The sequence below is a fragment of the Cydia strobilella genome, chromosome 27 (genome assembly GCF_947568885.1).
Source record: "Cydia strobilella chromosome 27, ilCydStro3.1, whole genome shotgun sequence".
NCBI lineage: Eukaryota > Metazoa > Arthropoda > Insecta > Lepidoptera > Tortricidae > Cydia > Cydia strobilella.
The window spans coordinates 404,006-425,759 of record NC_086067.1 but is presented as its reverse complement, the minus strand read 5'-3'; the positions used below and the strand labels follow the sequence as shown (position 1 = coordinate 425,759).

Here is a 21,754-nt window from a genome sequence, read left to right as displayed (position 1 = left end):
ACCGCTCTAGTATAAGTTACTCTATGGAAATACATTACATCGTATGATATACTGAGGTAAATACAGTACATTACAGGGTCCATAAAGTTTGAGAACCGTTATGTTTAATCCGGAAATTTGATCAGAATCGCAATGCGAGTAGTTCCGTTGATTTAATAACTCATTCCCTCTCTCTCCGTTTCCGGTTTCATTTAAGCACGCAATTAGAGATTACACTGGACACAAAACTTAAACAACATGACATTTTTTTTGCAGAAAACTAAAACAAAGTCAAAATTACGCCGACCGTCTTCAAGAAATTAATTAAATCTATGTTATGTTAAGTTTTGTAAAGTATTTTTACGTATCTAATTTTTAAGATTCTCTTGCTGTTATAATTAAAATGATTATAACACCTATTATATGTACCATGGATTGCAGTCAATAAATGAAATAAATGAGGAATCGGCCCCAATTCAGCCCTCATAATTCTTATATTTTGCCTTTTCGTGCCCAAGTTAATGAGGCCTATCGTTTTTTTGCTCACCAGTTGGCGCCTCTGTTCTTCTTCTTCTTTTAAAATTATGGCTTCAGCCCAGTGGGACTATTTCGCCAGTATCAAGGTATTAAGAGGTTTAAAAACGACAAAAATTGTACGGTTGTACAAGACAGTGTACGGTGATTTGTTAGCTCTTGTAAATCGATAGCTGGACTTTACAAGAAGCACGTGGACTACCGGCCGTTGACTCCAAGATGGTGGTTAAACGCGCTTCAAAATTAATTCTCCATTCACTGCACACTACCACATTAGTTTACTGTATAATAAGCTATCGATATTACACTTTAAACAATATTAATGAGCAAAAAACAAAGTAATTAATCACGATGCTAACTATCAAAATGGCGCTCGAACCGGAAGACCAGCGCCTCTGTTGATGGTGGTCCAAAACACTAAAGAACAGCTGTCAGTCATTGAAGTGACAAGTGACATTTGACATTTCGAACTATGGAAAAGACCACCATCTACACTAGCGCCCCTAGCGGCGAATTCATACGCGTTAGCCCTCATTGTATGTGCTTCACTGCAGCCCTTTCTGGAAACATCTAAATTTGCTGCTACCTAAGATAGACCTTATGGTCCTGACTTTGTAAAATCATGTACCTACATAAAATCAAAAAGGCCGGCGTTTATTCTGTGCCGTTCGGTACGGCGGGCTGGGGTTGCGCAGAATTTCTAGCGTATCAATGCCGGCATTTCTATCGTCTGTCCGCTCTGCTGATCTTGTAGGAAAAATCTTAAGGGTTTTACCCACAAACTATGAGGTCAGGTATTTCACCACGGTGACAGGTGCGACAATTGTCGACATCACTGTTAATGACGCCACAGGCCTCCATAGGCTACGGTAGCCGCTTACCATCGGACTTGCAGTGTGCTTGTTTGGTTTGTCCGGGCCGGGGCAACTACCTACACTTCATTTTCTATGACAGGTGACGGTGATAACGTTATGATTTCTATAAAAAATTAAGTGTCGCATGCCCCGGCCCGGACCCGGACCGTTGTAACGTGAGTCATCCTTTAAAAATAAAGAATTTAACAAGTTTTCTTGCTCCACTTTAAGGCGGTTCCCTGAGCCAGAAGGCGAAAAATCTCCTTATATGATCCTGTTTTTCTAAGTGGCGTTGATATTTTTAGACGTGAAAAAAATATATGTAGTTCTTGACCATATTATCTTTAATATCATAGCTTCCGATACACGAATTATGACACTTCGCTCGATACAATTAATTCCCAAAGTAACCTCTAACTCGGACTTTTAATCCAACTTTACTCGGTTATTTATTATGTGATACTATCAACAAAAAAGAAGAAAAAACAATCTTAACTTAAATAATAACTTCATAGCTTTCGAATTTCGATATTGTAGGGTATCGTTTTTAAAATAATAATAAATAAAAATCAACAAAATAAGATCAAAATTGACACTTGGCGCGCATGATCTTTCCCGTTCTTTCTTGCGAAATGTGACAGAGACAGCGGCAAACCGATGGAACGGCCTTAATTAAGCAGTTATTATGTATAATAAGTAGTTATTTAAATACGTAGGGTAGGTCAAGTCGCGGTTCCCACGCTTCTATAATTGTTTATGACTCTAAGCCGTCGTGACGTCGTTATGGACTTAATGAGCTCTGTGGTCTGCTTGTAAAGGGATAAATTTGTCTATTTTAGGATTCCGTACTCAAAAGGTAAAAACGGGACCCTAGCTGTCCGTCTCTCTGTCTATCATGAACCGTGAACAGTTGAAATTTTCACATATGATGTAATTGATGTATTTCTGTTGCCGCTATAACAACAAATACTAAAAATTAAATTTGTACGGAACCCTCGGTGGGCGAGTCCGACTCGCACTTGTCCGGTTTTTAGGGTTCCGTACCCAAAGGGTAGAAACGGGACCCTATTACTAAGACTCCTCCGTCCGTGTGTACGTTTGTCTGTCACCAGGCTGTATCTCATGATCCATGATAGCTAAGACATTTTTTGGAAGTACATTATGTGGATGGCACATTAACTTAGTCTATGTCTGAGCGTTAGCGAAGGTCTCTGTCTCAGCTTGGGCAAAAACGCTTTCGTATGTACGGATGTTCTCCTCTGCAGGTCGCATTTCTTAACCGATTAACGAGAAATTTTATATATGTATTTTTTTGTCGTTTCGTTTTTCTGGAGAATGTTTAAAATGGTGGAAATTGGCAAAAATTATTTAAGTGCCATAGGGTCTAAAGCACAGCGAACTCGCAACCCAAGTAACATTAAGCGCTAAATTTATATTAATAAAAGAATCTTAAGTGCTTAATGCTTATTACAAAAAAAAAATTATTGCCAGAAAACATTGTTAACAAATTTTTCACAGTGACTCTGACACTAGGCTGAGCCTGTCCTGCCGAGTCCCTTACAAAGATTTACAGAAAGCAACACGCATGCATTAAGATCTTAAAAAAATTTAAAATTTGCTTAGGCTATAACATATACTGCCTAGGCTGTATTATAACGTCAAAATAGCTGCAATACCTCTCTGTGAGATAAACACTTTTTTCAACTATGACCTTATAGGGCATTTTTTTTCGAAAATAGGTAAATTTAATGTTTTTCCTACTCAGAACGGAATCACGAGCTCCTTTGGTCCTACTAGGAGGAAAAAAGCGTCTCAAGTTTTATTTTTCCATTCCGTTACGATTTTTCAAATACTGCACGGCCGAGTACGGCGGTAACAAAGTGGAAAGTACGTAAAATGTGTGAAAATTTTGGGACATTGTTTCTTTCCTAGGAGCATGGAATCAGCTCATGATTCTGGGCAATCTGGGCACAAATAACATTAATTTTATACATATCCTAAAAAAATCCAGTGCATCACTAAAGAAAGAATGCCCATAAAACCGTTAATATAGCGTCGTTTTACGTCTTTTAGTTACAAATAAAGTGCTAATTGTTTGTTGGGATCTTGGGAATGGTCTCAACCACTCACAATGATCACTGACAGACCTGACAATGTTTCACCACGATTCTGGCGACATTGGTGAGTTGGTGACTAACATTGAAACAGTAATTTAAACAGCAATGGCGGCCGGAAACTTGTCACTGGTCACTGGTCAGAATGCGTGTCGCCGGAACCGTTACTATTGCTGCCACTATGGCCACAGAATAACTAATAGTACTACCATACAGAAAATTTACTCCTTCACAAAAGCCTGATTTAGGTATAAAATTATACCTACACTCGCCGCCTGCAAGCAAAATTGAAACTTATAACCGCGCACGCACCGTGAATCTTCTTTGCGCGCCGCAGTTTTATGACCGAGCTGCGTGCTATGGCACTATCGGAAAATGGAATCATATTTGTGTACGTAATATTTCGCTGTAGGCTTCGCTTTGTTTTAGGTTTAGGGCTAAACTGGTAAACCTTTTAAACCTTTGAGTTTCCAAAACGTCCCACTTGGCGCGCTGTTCCAAATCCCGTGCAAAAACAGGACGCAAACGTGAACGCTCGTCCCGCTATTTCGTATGTAGGTATGTATGTGGAATCCACATACATACCTACATACATCCACATTGTGGATATTATGCTTGTATGTGTCATATTCGTTATAAATAGCGTGCCGTATTTAGCGCAGTGGCGCCCCCTTTGCGTGCTACATGACAGACACCCCAGATAATTACCTCCACTCCACAGAATGAGTCCAATGTTGATGATATCTGAATTTCGATGGAAATATGTTAACAAATATGAATTTAATCGTATTTAATTCACCCTCGACGCAAAAAGAGGAGTGTTATATGTTTGACGCCAATGTCTGTCTGTCTGTGGCATCGTAGCTCTCAAACGGATGGACTGATTTCGATGCGTGTTTTTGCGTGAAAACGAGTTTTCTTGTGTTGATTCTTAGCTATATTTGATAGAAACCGATCCAGCTCTTTTCCAAAATGATATTTTGATATTTTTGGCATAAAATAGTTATTTGTGACGTTTTCAACCAAAAGGTACCATTGTCGCTTGTCGATAAGGTTAATTTCAATTGAAGCTATATGGAAATAGCGTCTTATTGACAACCGACAATAAGTACCCTTTTGGTTGAAAATGGCACATTTTTTTGGCATAATGCGTAGGGTAAAACAGTTTTGAATGATTCACGGTTAGTTTCACTAGATTTATATTGACCGGGATATAGACCGTGATTACCTTTTGTATTGTTTTCAAGCTCCCGATATTTCGACGCAGTTACATGCGTCTTGTTCACGGGTAACTGAAAACAATACAAAAGGTAATCACGGTCTATATCCCGGTCAATATAAGTCTAATGCGTAGGGTGTTTCTTACATTTTTAATTTAATAGTTATGTAATTAATGTCATTACCGGGTGTAACGCGATTAAAACCATCCGTGACCACAGCTAGTGCAACCTAGCTGAAACGTCGAAAAAAAGGTAAGTAAAATAATGAAATTGAATTACGTTAGACCCGGTAATGACATTAATTATTTGTACAAAATGCGAGAGTTTAAAGTTATGGTTAACTAAACACCTCTTGTTCCAAGGATTTTTTTAGTGCTATGATCAGTGCCGGCCCGACTCCTTGATCAGGGTAGAGCGAAATCGGGTTTTGGCGCCCTTCGTTGAAGCTTTTTACCCAAAAGCAAAACGAACCGTATTTTGGGCCCGCGTCACACTCGCGTCTTTAAAACATATTTTTTTCTCATTTGCCATTTTGGCGCGCCCATTGCCATCCGGCGCCTACAGCGGCCGCTCCACTCGCTCTACCCTAGATCCGGCCCTGATAATAATAACAAAGATAGATATAACTCCGTAATAGATGGATACAGTCTAAGGAAAAAACGTGCCTCGAAAATCAAGAAAATTTGATTCTCGTTCAGAGGGCGCTACTAGTTTTGGCCTACAGTCGTATAGATGGCGTTGACGGTTTCGTTTGTTATTTAACAATTTTAACGCATATCAGTGAAAGAACATGGGTCAAAATCATAAAAATAATTAATGCAAATAAAAAAAAATCATTTATCTATATTTAAATACATTCTATCGTATTTTTATAAATCTTCATTTTTAGTTTTAAAGTGTGTCGACAGATGGCAGTGAATTTACTGGGGTTACAAAATTTACTATGACAGTAACGCTCTAGTATCAGTTACTCTATGATAATAATAATACGAAAAATATGTAATCATACAAGCGCATCGTTCTTCTAAAGCAGTGTTTTGCAATCTGTGGCTCGCGACACTAGCGACCCCCTAGGGGGTCGTGGAGCCTTTGCCAGCCGTGAAGCAATACGTAAGCGAAATATTTTGTACAGTCGAAGGCAAAAATATCGATCCACACAAGTGGCTCAAAAATGTGCGAACACGTCTTTATTGTCTAAGGCGTAAAGAGCATACACATATTTTTGAAACTTTGGGAATGTATATATATTTATGCCCTTGACTGTACGTACTAAAAGGAGGTTGTGTCATGAAAAGTCTGAAAAACACTGTTCTAGCATTGAGGTATGTTGTTAAAAGTGGTTCAATTTTCGTACAAAAAACAATTGCGTTTTATTAAGTCCTTACACACTATTACGTATGTATGTTTACATACATACATACATACTATTACTACATACATATGTGCGCATCTATATATCTACTTTCGAATATTCGTTTGCGCTAAATTGATAGAATAACTTTGTTTTATACAGAAATCACGCAAAAAACGTTATATTTTTTATCAATGTAACACCAAAATTGTAGTAGGTACACCAATGTTCTAAAGTATTGTAAATCATGAAAGCCTCAGTTGTATTTTGACAACATACGGAACGGAACAAAGCTTTGCTGCAGCTTAATCGGAAACTAAACCGGCGGCAAGACGGCGCCTATCATTAAAACTTGCCAACTTTGGACGGCGAGGTGTGTTCGGGTTATTCGGGCAACAGGATAAAATCCGTGATTTAAAAAATTACGGCTGTAAACGATACACTGTAAACATAAGTTTGAGCGTCATGTGTCACCTGGATTTTTAGGTTATACAGGGTGTCCTTAGCCATTGGACAAACCCGAAATGTACATATGCATTAGGGTATTTAGAATCAGTATACCAAGTATCATAACAACCGATGTAGCGGTTACGAAGAAATTAACAAATTACGATTTTTTTCTTTGGAGCATCCTGTATGTTTTAATAGCTCCTAGGGTAATAAATAGTATGAAACCTTCTTCGACCTTATTGATTATCTTTTTTATTTATGACATTAATAAAATTCTGACTTTGGAAATGACATCAATGCCGCACATTTTCGAACAAGCTGTCAAAAACAATGCCAATGATTAATACAGTATGTTTCTTTTTGTTGTCTATCATAGGAATTAATTTTTGTTTGAAAATTTATTTTTTTATCACTCGTTCTAATTAAAAACATATTAACGTTAGAGCATTACTGAAAAGTAATTCTACGTGGGATTTCAGGGTTTGTCCAATGGCTAAGGTCATCCTGTATATGTTGCGATCAAATATCTGAGCCGATTGTTGTGCTTACGTGTAAACTTTATAACTCATATTAATATTACTTATAAAGTTTAGGAATTATTTTTAGTATTTCTCGAAATTATCTCTTTAATACAAATAACGCAGTCATTTAAATATGAGTGTTTTCGAAATTAAATCAAACAATAAACGGCATTATTTTTAATAAAAAAAGTAACTTGCAATTTTTAATTCGATTAACACAAAACTCAACTTAACACGCCCTAAGACAAAGAAATAAAGACCTACTATACCGGGATAACCCCAAAGCTCCCTTGTTTCGGAAACTCGGTCGAAAATGAAACTGATGGAAAACTTTTACACGACTATTATAGTTGTAGTAGACTTCTAAGAAAATAATAATATTTTCTTAATTTCATTTTTCCTCGTGCGTGTAATATGTATTCAATTGACACAAAACTCAACTTAACACGCACTAAGACAAAGAAATAAAGACCTACTATACCGGGATAACCCCAAAGCTCCCTAGTTTCGGAAACTCGGTCGAAAATGAAACTGATGGAAAACTTTTACACGACTATTATAGTTGTAGTAGACTTCTAAGAAAATAATAATATTTTCTTAATTTCATTTTTCCTCGTGCGTGTAATATGTATTCAATTAACACAAAACTCAACTTAACACGCACTAAGACAAAGAAATAAAGAAATAAAGACCTACTATACCGTGATAACCCCAAAGCTCCCTAGTTTCGGAAACTCGGTCGAAAATGAAACTGATGGAAAACTTTTACACGACTATTATAGTTGTAGTAGACTTCTAAGAAAATAATAATATTTTCTTAATTTCATTTTTCCTCGTGCGTGTAATATGTATTCAATTAACACAAAACTCAACTTAACACGCACTAAGACAAAGAAATAAAGAAATAAAGACCTACTATACCGGGATAACCCCAAAGTTCCCTTGTTTCGGAAACTCGGTCGAAAATGAAACTGATGGAAAACTTACACGACTATAATAGTTGTAGTAGACTTCTTAGAAAATAATAATATTTTCTTAATTTCATTTTTCCTCGTGCGTGTAATATGTATTCAATTGACACAAAACTCAACTTAACACGCACTAAGACAAAGAAATAAAGACCTACTATACCGGGATAACCCCAAAGCTCCCTAGTTTCGGAAACTCGGTCGAAAATGAAACTGATGGAAAACTTTTACACGACTATTATAGTTGTAGTAGACTTCTAAGAAAATAATAATATTTTCTTAATTTCATTTTTCCTCGTGCGTGTAATATGTATTCAATTAACACAAAACTCAACTTAACACGCACTAAGACAAAGAAATAAAGAAATAAAGACCTACTATACCGGGATAACCCCAAAGTTCCCTTGTTTCGGAAACTCAGTCGAAAATGAAACTGATGGAAAACTTACACGACTATAATAGTTGTAGTAGACTTCTTAGAAAATAATAATATTTTCTTAATTTCATTTTTCCTCGTGCGTGTAATATGTATTCAATTAACACAAAACTCAACTTAACACGCCCTAAGACAAAGAAATAAAGACCTACCGGGATAACCCCAAAGCTCCCTAGTTTCGGAAACTCGGGCGAAAATGAAACTGATGGAAAACTTTTACACAACTTGACTATTATAGTTGTAGGTTGTAGTAGACTTGTTAGAAAATAATAATATTTTCTTAATTTCATTTTTCCTCGTAATATGTACCTACAACGAATAATATTGTATTTGACTGTATTTTAAATAAATTATTTTAAACAGTGCATGAAATAAAGCACCAGAAGATTAATAGATAAACGTAGACAGCAGTTATTTTTAGACACATTTCTATTTTAAAACCCGTATAAAACTATAACGAGTAGGTAATTTGATTGTAAAGAAAAGAATAAAGATCATTTATTTTCAGCTAAAGGTTACAGACATTCCAGAGGTCTCCGCACTAGGCAGTGCCTGTATCGCGGGGAACCAATTACAATTTAAATATCAGACTTTGTTACAATTAAAAACTATCATTTAGTAAGAAACTACTAACTACAAACTAAGGCTTAATCTAGACACAATATTGAAACTAAATTTTGTTAAATATGGCTTCTGTCTCGGCATAATTTTGTGAGTGCAGCAGTTTGAAAAGCAGTTTTTTCTCTTCCATTTGTGTGCAATCCCTGAGGTGATGATGAGGTGATGAGGTGGTGAGGTGGTGAGGTGAGGTGAGGTGATTGTGACGTCACATGCCAGTGTTTCATATAAATTCATGTAGCAAAATCGTTTTGACAGTTCGAAAAAAGAAACTGATTTCACTAGTAGTCAAATACCCTATTGGTTGTAAGGAAATTAATGAATGACAACAGTCTATATAAATCTAGTTCTATAGGTAACCCGAATTTCGAATTTTTTCATTCTCCGTACCTTTTTGTCCTTTTCATTTGCATACAAAAGTGTAAAAGAGAGGGATTTCACTATCTCGGCAAATGAGTTATAGTAGGTACTAGGTACTATTGTCGACACTAATATCTGACTTATTGTAAACTTTATTGCAAAGGAATAAGATCTATTATTGATCAAATGTGTTGTTAGTAATGGTGATTGAGTGAGTCGACCGCGTGAGAACGGTCACTAGTGACGGGCTCTTGTTGTCGATCTTATCTTGTTTCTTATGTATCGATGATTTTGACAGATAAGTTTAATGGCCGGTGTAGACATAATGTCATCTTTAGGGTTCCGTACTCAAAGGAAAAACACGGGACCCTATTACTAAGACCGCTGTCCGTCCGTCTGTCTGTCCGTCTGTCACCAGGCTGTATCTCATGAACCGTGATAGCTAGACAGTTGAAATTTTCACAAATGATGTATTTCAGTTGGCGCTATAACAACAAATACTAAAAACAGATTAAAATAAATATTTAAGTGGGGCTCCCATACAACAAACGTGATTTTTTGCAGTTTTTTGCGTAATGGTACGGAACCCTTCGTGCGCGAGCGACTCGCACTTGTTTTATTAAATTTAACAGGTTTCTTTCCAAAATTGAATATTAGTAGGTACACCATGGTTTTTGAGTGTAGAATATTAATAATTTTTGTACGAAGTGCACTTTGAATTGAACAATACTTTACTACAGTAATTAGTTGTAAGATAATGACGGAAGAATGACAATATAATTCGTTTGTATATGTGACTGTTTGTGTTCTAAATAAAAAATAAAAAAAACGTGAGAATGTTTGTTAGAGTTGTTATATTTTAGCTATCTATTGATGCTTAATTTCGATATGTACTATTGTCTGATATGTAAAACCGAATACCATTATGAGATTTATCTCTTATCGCCATTAATTCATCACGCTTAGCCACACAATTAACAGAACATGATGGATGTCGTATCTACAGCGATAAATTATTGATAAATTGTAATTTTTTCATCATTACCGTGCAGTAGAGTGCATCACAGACAGAGACAGTGCAGACATCGAGAGTTATGTGGGTCGGCAACATATAGGGTCTACTAGGCTTCTTGGAAGAGCTGGGTTGGCAAGAGTAGTGCCGGCAACCCATCACGCAAAATAGGCGCAATATATGACGTCGAGTTGCGGAAACAAAGTATTAGTTATTCTGTGACCAAGTCCGCGAAAACCTATAACCTATATAGTTATGTGGGTCAAAAACGTTCGGGATAACGTCCGTCTTTCCAGTAGACATTATGAAAGTTAACAATTTGGGTATATGTTACTAAGCGCCACTTGCACCATCCCCCTAACCCAGAGTTAACCGTTAAAACCTGGAGTTACCATGGTTACCAGTACAATTTGACACTGGGTTAACGGTTTAACCGGTTAACTCCGGGTTGATGGGATGGTGCAAGAAATATTTGAGATTATATTATATAAGGGTACGGCAAGAAAATTTGGCTTTAATTTTCATTTATTATATGATGTCCACAGGAAACCCGCTTAACCGCTCATACTAAAAAGTTTTTGACCCAGATCAGTTAAATTACGATGGGATATCGAAATACAGTAAAATTGTATGCATTGATGTGATAGTGTATTAAGTTTTGCTATTTTAAATGACTACCTACTACCTAATTGATATATTTTATAATCTGCATCAAACATCAAACATTTATTCAGCAAATAGGCCACAGGGGCACTTTTACATGTCAATTTTTACAAACAATAAAATTAATCCAAAATTACAAAAAACAATTACATAAATATAAATGTTAAATTACACAAAAAAAACTAATAAAAAATATACAAACAACAGAAGTACTAAAATTGTTTAGAGATGTAAAAGTCTCAGGTGTCAGAGATAAAATGTATATAATAATAAAAAAAGATCATCTTCTTACTATATTATTACTATACGCACTTATACTTATACTTAAGCGTATTTTTTATTATTATTTAAGTACATACCTAAAAAAATTATAGCATAGAACTTCCTGATTTCGAACCTCACGTCAGTCATGTTTATTCGAAATTAAACTATCGTGAGACATATTTCAAAATATTTAGATCACTACGGTTTCACTCACTAGTATTTTTAATCGCTATTGGTGACATGATTCGGTCTCATGTTTATTCGTACAAACAGCATCCTTACTTACGACCTTATGCCTTTTGTAAGAAGATTTACGAACTGTCAGTTAACACTAACAGTGTGGGCGGTGGTACCTACTTCTGTGGAGTTCTTTAAATCGTAGAAAACAAAAATATCGATATACGTAGCGCGTAGCGCGTCCCTAACGCGGTAACCGATTGCTCGCTTTCTCCGTGAGATACGTTGCGGTTACAACACTGACAGTACCTTCGACTTACTGTTTCACTTTGTACTTACAAGTAGTACATACAAATCTAGCAATTTTATCAACGGACTAGAATTATAGCTCAAAAAACCGGCTAACTGCGAGTCGGACTCGCGTTCCAAGGGTTCCGTACATTACACAATTTAAACAATGTATTTTTTATGTGAAACGTGAGTGAAATGTCTTTAAAAACCCCGTAGGGGTCGAATCAAAAACTAAGTAATTAAGTCCGACTCACGCTCGACTGCAATTTCTAATAGGTTTCCTGTGTAATCTATAGGTACAGATCTATTTTGTGTATTTTTTTAGGGTTCCGTACCTCAAAAAGAAAAAACGGAACCCTTATAGGATCACTCGTGCGTCTGTCTGTCTATCTGTCTGTCCGTCTGTCACAGCCTATTTTCTACGAAACTACTGGATCAATTAAGTTGAAATTTGGTACACATATGTAAGTTTGTGTGACCCAAAGATGGACATGTAACGTAAACAAATTAATTATGAACACGGGGGCCACTTTTGGGGGGTAAATGAGAAAATTAAAAAATAAAGTTTGTCAAACTATATCGTGTTACATATCAAATGATAGAGCTCATTGTAATAATCTCAAATTTTTTTTTTTTATAATTTTAAGATAAATCGTTTAGAAGTTATTCATGAAAATAGGCAAAAAATTACCATTTCCCCCCCTTTATCTCCGAAAATACTGGGTCAAAAATTTTGAAAAAAATACACAAAATAGATCTTTGCTTATAGATCACCGGAAAACCTATTAGAAATGTGCAGTCAAGCGTGAGTCGGACTTAATTACTTAGTTTTTGATCCGACCCTTACGGGTTTTTTAAAGACATTTGACATAAAAAATACATTGTTTAAATTGTGTAATGTACGGAACCCTTGGAACGCGAGTGCGTCTCGCAGTTGTTTAAATTTTAGACCCAGTAGTTTCGGAGTAAAGGGAGGAATGGTCATTTTTGCCTATTTTCTTGAATAACTTCTAAATTGTTTATCCTAAAATTATAAAATATATATATATTTGAGATTCTCACAATGAGCTCTTTCATTTGATATATAATACGATATAGTTTGAAAATTTTTATTTTTTAATTTTCTCATTTACCCCCAAAAGTGGCCCCCATATATAAAATAAATTAGTTTACGTTACATGTCCGTCTTTGGGTCACAAACTTACATATGTGTACCAAATTTCAACATAATTGGTCCAGTAGTTTCGGAGAAAATAGGCTGTGACAGACGGACAGATAGACAGACAGACGCACGAGTGATCCTATAAGGGTTCCGTTTTTTCCTTTTGAGGTACGGAACCCAAAAAATGATCCCATGTGTATTGTGCCGCGAGCGACACAAGTTAACTGTACAGAACTATTATATAATCTGTGACTGTACAACATGCAGCTTGACAAAGCCAAATATTGTACTCGTACCACAGAATAAATAATAGTACTACCGTACCAAGGGGACACTCTTTGATAGAGAAACATATTGCGATTCCTATAAGAGGAAAGAGAAAATAGTGCCATGCTTTGTCCTTATCACCAACCGGGTGGCATCATAGGTAGGAGGCGATGGCAAAATACCGAAATTTATAAGAGTGAAAGAGAAAAAATCCTATGCTGCCCTTTTATATGAATATTCTTTCTCTTACCTCCGGTCGCTCGGTGGCGCGTCTATAACTACTTGTATATACTATGTCTATGTACCGTAAGAAAGGAAACTTCCTAAAAAACCGAACTTTGATACCGGTTCAGGGTCGAATCATGCTGTCCCTTTCTAATATATGGACCCTTTACGGCTATTTAGGGTTGTCAAAATTCAAGTCATTATCTTATCTGTCGTGCACGCAAAGGGACGTCAAGTTGTGCCAACCCTAATAATTGCTTGGAGCAATGCTGAGCCGAACGAAGCCGAGTTTGACCGAAGCGAGGAGTTTCGCATCCCTGCTTGTACCTAATGCCGCATGTGAGGTTTGACATAATAGAATTTTTATTTTAGTCATTCAAAATTTTTACTAATTTTTTTTCAATAGCGGTAAATTGTGTACTTAAAATATACCTCATAGTTTCTGAGTAAAATGGATCTCACATACGGACAGACGGACGAACGGACGGACAGACAGATTGATATGACGAAACGCACGGTTTCCGTTTCTGCCATTTTGGCTACGGAACCCTAAAAAGTAATGTTAGGTAACTCGATGCTGAACGGAAAAGTTATATCATATTGAACAAATTTTTACTAGGAACTATTGTTGATTCATGGAAAACAATTTTTTAATTAAATTGGCAGGTTAGTTTTCAAAGCAAAAGTCAGAAGGCCGCTAAAACAAAATAAACGAACGAAATAAAAAAAATCATTCATTCATTCATTCAAAACTGTTTTAACGACTGGCCGTGTATAACATAGCCAACTTTTTATTCAAAATATCAGTTTTCATGAACTGTCGTGTCGCGCGCGGTATTTCCGGACCGATACGACCTTCAATAATGCCTTTATACCTCTAAGGAAATAGCGTACTCCCATTTTAAAGGCCGGCAACGCACTTGCAGCCCTTCTGGTGTTTTTGAAGTATAAAGAGAGCCTTTACGAGCTGGTGTAGTGTAAAATTATATTAGTTAGACCAAGATAAGTTTGATAACACACGCAGTGCAACTGACTAATTGCACTGTGCAAGTGTTATTTACATAGATAGATAAATAATTTATTTGGCAGCTGCAATTACACAAAATATAAATTTACACACATCAGAAAAAAACCGGCTAAGTGCGAGTCGGACTCGCGCACCGAGGGTTCCGTACTTTTTTAGTATTTGTTGTTATAGCGGCAACAGAAATACATCATCTGTGAAAATTTCAACTGTCTAGCTATCACGGTTAATGAGATACAGCCTGGTGACAGACAGACAGACGGACAGCGGAGTCTTAGTAATAGGGTCCCGTTTTTACCCTTTGGGTACAGAACCCTAAAAAACAAAATAATCATTACTTAAACTCACACTTATTTATAACTTCGTAGATGTGCGGTCATAATCGTTGCAGACTTATCTTGGTCTAACTCTTATTTTACAGTTTAGTCATAATAGTTAATGAGTGATTATGAATTCAAAACAACCACTGAAAACTGACTCGGTACTTTTCACTTTAGCACCTGCTCAGTCCCCGAGTCTTATTAGCGCAGATATTGGCAAAGTTTGAGAACCCCCGTCAACGTAATCCATACAAATGCGGTGGCTTTCAAACTTTACTATCATATCGATTTGATATTTAGTGTTATAGTCCGTTTTTAGGGTTCCGTACCCAAAGGGTAAAAACGGGACCCTATTACTAAGACTCCGCTGTCCGTCTGTCTGTCTGTCACCAGGCTGTATCTCATGAACCGTGATAGCTAGACAGTTAAAATTTTCACAGATGATGTATTTCTGTTGCCGCTATAACAACAAATACTAAAAACAGAATAATATTAATATTTAAATGGGCCTCCCATACAACAAACGTGATTTTTTTGTTGTTTTTTCCGTAATGGTACGGAACCCTTCGTGCGCGAGTCCGACTCGCACTTGGCCGGTTTTTTTTCAGATTAGAAATTTTATACCGTTGTTGTGCTCACCAGGTGGCGCTACTATAGATGTATGTCCAGAAAAACGGATCTCAAAATTGTCCTATGCTTATTTTTATATTAAAATAAATACGTTCTAATATACACAAAGGTATTTTAACGTCTAAATGTGTCATTTTTTCAACCTGTTTAATTCTGCATATATTTAAGTTGGCACTTTCTTTAAACCACTAACATTTATTGAGCTATGTCTATTGTTTACCATGATTAATCAAAGATGGACAAAGATTTACCACAACTAAGGAGTGAAAATTCCCGATAAAAAAGCTTGAAACCTCCCAAACTTCTGTGCATTTGACATTTTGAAAGACCTCCATCTACACTAGCGCACCTAGCGGCTAAAATAATAAGCCCTCGTTATATTATTGTAGCGCAATATTAGATATCAAAGGAATAAGCATTTCGGAAGAAAGCGTTAATTACTTACCACTACTTTTGAGGTTAGAAAAACTAATCTTAAAAAAAACGGCCAAGTGCGAGTCAGACTCGCGCACCGAGGGTTCCGTACTTTTTAGTACTTGTTGTTATAGCGGCAACAGAAATACATCTGTGAGAATTTCAACTGTATAGCTATCACGGTTCATGAGATACAGGCGGACAGACAGACGGACAGACGGACAGCGGAGTCTTAGTAATATGGTCCCGTTTTTACCCTTTGGGTACGGAACCCTAAAAAACGGGGTAGGCGCAGTCTTAGTGCTCGCTAGCATAATAAGTGCGAGTGAGATTCACGGCTAATGTCAAGTCGGAAAACATTTTTTATAGTTTAAATGCCACCTCAGACCACTAGTAGAGACATCTCCAAGTTTGTGTCGACTTCGAACGAGGTCTCATTCTACTACTAATAATAGTTGGAAATATGGGGCATTTTCTATGAAAAGGGACCTTATTGTCGATGGCGCTTACGCCGCACAGCGTCGCGCGGCATTGTATTTATATGTGCCATTTTCAACCAAAAGGGTACTTATTGTCGATTGTCAGTAAGGCGCTATTTCCATATAGCTTCAATTAGAAATCAACCTTATCGACAAGCGACAATGTGGTACCTTTTGGTTGAAAACGTCACATAATATGTATTTTAAATTACGTACAGTTGAAGGCAAAAATATCGATCCAGACAAATGGCTCAAAACTATGTGAACACGACTTTATAGTCTAAGGTGTAAGAGCGTACACTTATTTTTGAAACTTTGGGAATGTATTATATATGTATATTTATGCCCTTGACACAAACTTCGAATGAAACTTATTATATGTGGTATTTTCTATAAAAAGGGACCTTATTGTCGATGGCGCTTACGCCATTATTAACGATGCTCCGATATAAATACAATGCCGCGCGACGCTGTGCAGCGTAAGCGCCATCGACAATAAGGTCCCTTTTCATAGAAAACGCCCCATATTAAGATTATTATTTTATTTTTATTTTATTTTATTTTATTAATTCAAAAAATTTGCACAGCATTACAGCGAACTAATACACTGAGAAATTTATAATAGAAAGTATTTATACAACTAGGTACATGATACAGTCTAGAAAGGACAACAGAACAAATGTAAGAAAAAAAACTAATACAAAACAGATGATTCACGCTTATCCATCGCCTCACAGTACTTCATACATTCTTTACACAGATCCATCCAACTACTTGCAAATAAATCACATTCCGGTGCTGATGCGAGGAGCGCGTTGATATACTGTAGAGCGCGGACAAGTGGTGATTTGCCATGAGACATAGTGCGCGTTTTAGGCACAGCTAATAGGTGAGGACTTCGCGGTCGTAAATTAATTTGGGCCTTAGCTATAGATGGTACGAACAGGCGTAAGAGCTGTGCAACCAGTTCAAGGCAGTCCGAGTTCCCCCGTAAGACATTACATGCAGTAGTCAAGAGCCCGTAGTTACGCCTTACCTCTAAGGAATTAAACCCCAAAACGCCAAGCAGGAACTTTGATGGGTACAAATATGCGTAATACCCGTGAATCTTCTTATATAAGAACCGCAGAAAGGCTTTTTGGATTTTTTCTAGAAGCAGGACGTACTTGTCTTCATGCGGGCTCCAAACGACCGAGGCAGCTTCAAGTTTACTCCGTACTAACGCAGTGTACACTAATTTAATAGCCCTGACGTCATCAAAATCTCGCGCATTCCGAACTACAAACCCTAACCTCTGGTAGCAATTATTGGCTAACGCTTTCATGTGCTCATGAAAGTTGAGCTGCGTGTCGAGGATGACACCCAAGTCATCGAGTCTATACTCAACACGAGTTATGGGATCAGGACCTAGCAGGTATTGGGCGAATAAGGGACTATTGGCACGGCTGAAAGTCATCACGGAGCACTTTGATTTGTTAAAAAGGAGCTTGTTGTCAATGCTCCACTGATGAAGGCGGTCAATATCCTCCTGCAAAGACACACAGTCGGACAATTGCTGCACTCCATAAATGAGCTTTAGGTCGTCAGCATATAATAAACATCTGGCATACTTAGGGACTGCAGCTAAGTCAGTTATCATTAAGCCAAATAGAAAAGGACCTAAAATCGAACCCTGACTGACTCCGGAACGTGTGTGGTAGGCTTTCGATACGAAGCATCCATGCTGCACGTACTGCTGTCGATCCCGCAGATAACTGGCAAACAACCGGAGCAGCTTCGGCGAGAAGCCAACGCTACATAGCTTGCTCAACAGTATGTCGTTATCCACGCGATCGAAGGCCTTCTTAAAGTCGAAGTACAGCACGTCAACTTGTATTCCCTTATCTAAATGTTCAGAGACTGAGTCAACCAGAGTTAATAGGTTCGTTTCAACAGATCGCTTGGGCCTGAAGCCGTGCTGAGAATCGCATAGGTAAGGTTTTACTTGAGAAGCGACAAGTCTATTTATGATTGACTCAAACACTTTTGCAACTGAAGATAGAATGGCTATAGGGCGGTAATTCTCGACCTCTGACGTTTCACTCAATTTTGGGATGGGACGCACTCGTGTAATCTTCCATTGACTCGGGTACTCTCCAGAACCAAGAACCAAGTTGAAAATATGAAGTAGTGGCCCAGTTAGCCATTCCTTACACCCCTTGATAATAAATGCAGGTATGCCATCAGGGCCAGGGGAGCTCTGAGGTTTTAAATGAGCTATACCAATTATTAGATCCGCAAGGGATATCTCATTTACGTTTATGTAGTTTGAGTTACATGTTGAGTCTTTTTGAATTTAATACTTATTTTATTTTTCACTTGTTTCAGGTACTATATAGCTATTCAGCACATCGGAGTAACTATTTATTAATCTGTGACATCGGTTGTAAAATGCCAAGATTTTCCGTTTAAAATTGAATTTAGTAAGTACATATATTGTAATCGTATATTGTATATTAAGGGCGGTAAACAAGAATCTACGAACGTGTGAATTGAAGGCCGAAGCCAGAGGCGAGGGCTTAATTAGCTCCATGCATGAATTTATTTTTATTTTTGGATTCATAATTTATATCGTTGCAACACCGGAAATGATAAAAATACTTTTTGTAAACCTAAACATTATTTTATTAAAAAATATTTAAAATGTTGAAAATTTTTGACGCTCATAATTTTTGGCGCGAATTCGACAGAGCGTGATGACGTCACACGTTGGGCGGCCCGACTGACGTTTGCTACTAATGACACTAATCTGTCGAACGCGTGACGTCACGTGGCGTTTCGAGCTCACTAGCTTTTCGCGGGCAAATTTTTGTACTTTTTATTTATAATTTTGAGTAATTAAATGGTAATTTAAAAACGGAAATGCATTTGTAACATGATATAACGGTAACAAACATCCGAATAAAACATATTTCGTTCAAATATAAACTTCATGCATTCTTCAAAAAAAAAATTTCCGCCTAATTTCGGACGTACATTACAGCCCTAGGTCGTAATTTAGGGTTTAAGGACCGCCATTGCCTACCTACGTTTACTACACCTTTTGCAAGCAAGTGTGATAAAAAGACATATTATATAGATAGATAGATAAATAGATAGAATACTCTTACAATACAATAGATTAGTTTTGAATGATTCAAGGTTAGTTTCACTAGACTTATATTGACCGGGATATAGACCGTGATTACCTTTTGTATTTTTTGTGAGCTCCCGATATTTCGACGCAGTTACATGCATCACCCGTCACCCGTGAACATGATGCATGTAACTGCGTCGAAATATCGGGAGCTCACAAAAAAAACAAAAGGTAATCACGGTCTATATCCCGGTCAATATCTAGTGAATACAATAGATGTCGCGGCAAACGGAAAGTCTAATGCTCAACGATTATCAGCAGCTAATATTATAATTAGAGTTTTGAATGATTCACGGTTAGTTTCACTAGACTTATATTGACCGGGATATAGACCGTGATTACCTTTTGTATTATTTGTGAGCTCAAGAATGAGGGTAGACAGAGCGCTGTCTACACAACTTTGACACCCACCCGCTATCTTCAGTCACCCGTGAACATGATGCATGTAACTGCGTCGAAATATCGGGAGCTCACAAATAATACAAAAGGTAATCACGGTCTATATCCCGGTCAATATAAGTCTAGCTAATATTATAACCGGAACAACCGGAACTATATGTGGTACTTTCTATAAAAAGGGACCTTATTGTCGATGGCGCTTACGTCATTATTAATGACGCTCCGATATAAATACAATGCCGCGCGACGCTGTGCGGCGTAAGCGCCATCGACAATAAGGTCCCTTTTCATAGAAAATGCCCCATATTTTCAACTGGCGCCCATTTCACGAACGATATTAGTCTAATATTATTAGTGTGTTGTCATGGCAACCCATACAATTTGACAGTACGTGGACTAATAATAGTAATATCGTTCGAGAAATGGGCCCCTGCTTATAGTATTAGTTGTAAATTGTTGAGCAATACACTTTTCATCAGTCGAGACACATTTGACATCTAGTGTCGAGTAGTAGTACTGATAGTTCCGCTACTTGACGCTAGATGTACACACTCAGAGAAAAATCCGGAGACAAGGCTGCAGTTTTACGTTGCGAACGAATTATTGATAAAAACACAAAACTACTTTGGGACATTGACAACCTAGCCTTTGCTAGCGCAGCAACTTTTTTTTTGCGAAACGCAATTATTGCGAAACTAACAATAAAAATGTTGTTAAACTATCAATTTTTCGATGCCTTGTCATAATAGCATAGTTAAAAATGCGAATTTAACATAGTTTGGCTTTGCTCATTGCACAACGTGTGATTTGTGAGTTGTGGTTTTAGCAACTTTGAGGACCTTTGTCAAAATAACAAAAGATAACTCTGCGAAATCTTCACAGTTAAAGTTTGTGCAGTTCGCAATGTTCGCCGACACATTGTTTTTTACTTTGTGACAATAGCAGCTTCAAGAGCCTTTGTCAAAATAACAAAACAGAACTCTGCGGAATCTACACGGCTAAAGTTTGGGGGTTGACAGTGTTCACAACCACATTGATTTATACCTTGTGATGTTAGCAAATTTGAGGACCTTTGTCAAAATAACAAAGAATAACTCTGCGAAATCTTCACAGTAAAGTTTTGTGAGGTTCGCAATGTTGGCCGCCACATTGTTTTTTACTTTGTGACATTACCAATTTCAAGAGCCTTTGTCAATATAACAAAATAGAACTCTGCGGAATCTACACGGCTAAAGTTTGGGGGTTGACAGTGTTCACAACCACATTGATTTAAACCTTGTAATGTTAGCAACTTTGAGGACCCTTGTCAAAATAACAAAGAATAACTCTGTGAAATCTTCACAGTTAAGTTTTGTGCGGTTCGCAATGTTGGCCGCGACATTGTTTTTTACTTTGTGACATTAGCAACTTCAAGAGCCTTTGCCAAAATAACAAAATAGAACTCTGCTGAATCTACACGGCTAAAGTTTGGGGGTTGACAGTGTTCACAACCACATTGATTTAAACCTTGTAATGTTAGCAACTTTGAGGACCTTTGTCAAAATAACAAAGAATAACTCTGCGAAATTTTCACAGTTAAGTTTTGTGCTATTCGCAATGTTGGCCGCCACATTGTTTTTTACTTTGTGACATTGCCAATTTTAAGCGCCTTTGTCAAAATAACAAAATAGAACTCTGCGGAATCTACACGGATAAAGTTTGAGGGTTGACAGTGTTCACAACCACATTGATTTAAACCTTGTAATGTTAGCAACTTTGAGGACCCTTGTCAAAATAACAAAGAATAACTCTGTGAAATCTTCACAGTTAAGTTTTGTGCGGTTCGCAATGTTGGCCGCGACATTGTT

The 21,754-nt window shown here is 37.2% G+C and overlaps 1 protein-coding gene across 1 annotated transcript in view; it reads left to right on the top strand.

The window, feature by feature from the left end:
* Positions 1–21,754, top strand: part of LOC134753666 (fasciclin-3) — a 294,636-nt gene that overhangs the window by 150,697 nt on the left and 122,185 nt on the right. The window lies entirely within an intron of this gene.